Consider the following 3,025-nt stretch of genomic DNA (forward strand, 5'->3'; position numbering starts at 1 on the left):
AGAGTCATAGTTACTCCCGCCACCGTTTGTTTACCCGCACTTACTTTAATTTCTTCACTTTTTCATTTCTTCTAGAAAACTTTCATACAAGCAATCATTTTTATAGAGTACTTGTTGCCGCAGCTCTAACAAGCGCCTCTAAAATTTGACTGTTAGTTTAGAATATGAAAACCAATATATGATCAACATTTTCTAATTTAACTAACAGTCTTACTAGGAATTATATCAAATATCAACACTTGATGTATTAATATTTGAGTTAATAAGCTTAAATTTGCTTATTTTTACTTAGTTTTGCTTAGCTAAAACTAATTTTCATACATTTTTATATGTGTGCGGCCTCGTGCAATGTTACCTCCTTGCACTTCATTGGTCACAACACATTTTTCGTATGAGAAATTTTCTCATACTAATATTTGACTGTTAGTTTAGAATATGAAAACCATTATATGATCAACATCTTCTAATTTAACTAACAGTCTTACTAGGAATTATATCAAATATCAACACTTCGATGTATTAATATTTGATTTAATAAGCTTAAATTTGCTTACTTTTACTTAGTTTTGCTTAGATAAAACTAATTTTCATACATTTTTATATGTGCGCGGCCTCAGTGCAATGTTACCTACTTGCACTTCATTGGTCGCAACACATTTTAAAAGTAAGATGACAAGGCATTTGGCGATCTTAAGAGAGTCATAGTTACTCCCGCCACCGTTTGTTTACCCGCACTTACTTTAATTTCTTCACTTTTTCATTTCTTCTAGGAAACTTTCATACAAGCATCATTTTTATAGAGTACTTGTTGCCGCAGCTCTAACAAGCGCCTCTAAAATTTGACTGTTAGTTTAGAATATGAAAACCATTATATGATCAACATATTCTAATTTAACTAACAGTCTTACTAGGAATTATATCAAATATCAACACTTTGATGTATTAATATTTAATTTAATAAGCTTAAATTTGCTTATTTTTACTTAGTTTTGCTTAGCTAAAACTAATTTTCATACATTTTTATATGTGTGCGGCCTCAGTGCAAATTTACATACTTGCACTTCATTGGTCGCAACACATTTTAAAAGTAAGATAACGAGGCATTTGGCGATCTTAAGAGAGTCATAGTTACTCCCGCCACCGTTTGTTTACCCGCACTTACTTTAATTTCTTCACTTTTTCATTTCTTCTAGGAAACTTTCATACAAGCATCATTTTTATAGAGTACTTGTTGCCGCAGCTCTAACAAGCGCCTCTAAAATTTGACTGTTAGTTTAGAATATGAAAACCATTATATGATCAACATCTTCTAATTTAACTAACAGTCTTACTAGGAATTATATCAAATATCAACACTTTGATGTATTAATATTTGAGTTAATAAGCTTAAATTTGCTTATTTTTACTTAGTTTTGCTTAGCTAAAACTAATTTTCATACATTTTTTATATGTGCGCGGCCTCAGTGCAATGCTAGTTTGCACTTCGTTAGTCGCAACACAAAGTTTTCATACGTTTAATTGTTTTTACCTTGCATTTCGATAGTAGAAACACATTTTTGAAGTATTTTGAAAATTTCAAAACTTTGATATAAGTAGATGTTAGTACTTGTATGAAACTTTGTCAGTGTCTGTTAGCTTCGCTTAGTGGTTTTGTATGGCTGACCAAAGTTTTCATACGTTTAAGTGTTTTTAGCTTGCATTTCGTTAGCAGCAACACATTTTTTAAGTATTTTGAAAATTTCAAAACTTTCATATAAGTAGATGTTGGTACTTGTATGAAACTTTGTCAGTGCCAGTTAGCTACGCTTAGTGGTTTTGTATGGCTGACCAAAGTTTTCATACATTACCTAAAATTGTTTTCTGACTCGCTCACCTCACATGGCGAAAAATGTATGAAGATACAAACTTTTATACAAGTACAAGATACAAACTTTCATACAAGTACAAAGTTTCATACAAGTAGAAACTTTCATACAAATACAAACTTCCAAACAAGTACAAAGTTTCATACAAGTAGAAACTTTCATACAAGTACAAACTGTACTTGTATGGAAGTTTGTACTTGTATGAAACTTTGTCAGTGTCTTTTAGCTTCGCTTAGTGGTTTTGTATGGCTGACCAAAGTTTTCATACGTTTAAGTGTTTTTAGCTTGCATTTCGTTAGCAGCAACACATTTTTTAAGTATTTTGAAAATTTCAAAACTTTCATATAAGTAGATGTTAGTACTTGTATGAAACTTTGTCAGTGTCTGTTAGCTACGCTTAGTGGTTTTGTATGGCTGACCAAAGTTTTCATACGTTTAAGTGTTTTTGGCTTGCATTTCGTTAGCAGCAACACATTTTTTAAGTATTTTGAAAATTTCAAAACTTTCATATAAGTAGATGTTAGTACTTGTATGAAACTTTGTCAGTGCCTGTTAGCTACGCTTAGTGGTTTTGTATGGCTGACCAAAGTTTTCATACGTTTAAGTGTTTTTAGCTTGCATTTCGTTAGCAGCAACACATTTTTTAAGTATTTTGAAAATTTCAAAACTTTCATATAAGTAGATGTTAGTACTTGTATGAAACTTTGTCAGTGTCTTTTAGCTTCGCTTAGTAGTTTTGTATGGCTGACCAAAGTTTTCATACGTTTAAGTGTTTTTAGCTTGTATTTCGTTAGCAGCAACACATTTTTTAAGTACTTTGAAAATTTCAAAACTTTCATATAATTAGATGTTAGTACTTGTATGAAACTTTGTCAGTGTCTGTTAGCTTCGCTTAGTGGTTTTGTATGGCTGACCAAAGTTTTCATACGTTTAAGTGTTTTTAGCTTGCATTTAGTTAGCAGCAACACATTTTTTAGGTATTTTGAAAATTTCAAAACTTTCATATAAGTAGATGTTAGTACTTGTATGAAACTTTGTTAGTGTCTGTTAGCTTCGCTTAGTGGTTTTGTATGGCTGACCAAAGTTTTCATACGTTTAACTGTTTTTAGCTTGCATTTCGATAGTAGCAACACATTTTTGAAGTATTTTGAAAATTTCAA

The sequence above is a fragment of the Eurosta solidaginis genome, unplaced genomic scaffold (genome assembly GCF_040869045.1).
Source record: "Eurosta solidaginis isolate ZX-2024a unplaced genomic scaffold, ASM4086904v1 ctg00001311.1, whole genome shotgun sequence".
NCBI classification, from domain to species: Eukaryota; Metazoa; Arthropoda; class Insecta; order Diptera; family Tephritidae; genus Eurosta; species Eurosta solidaginis.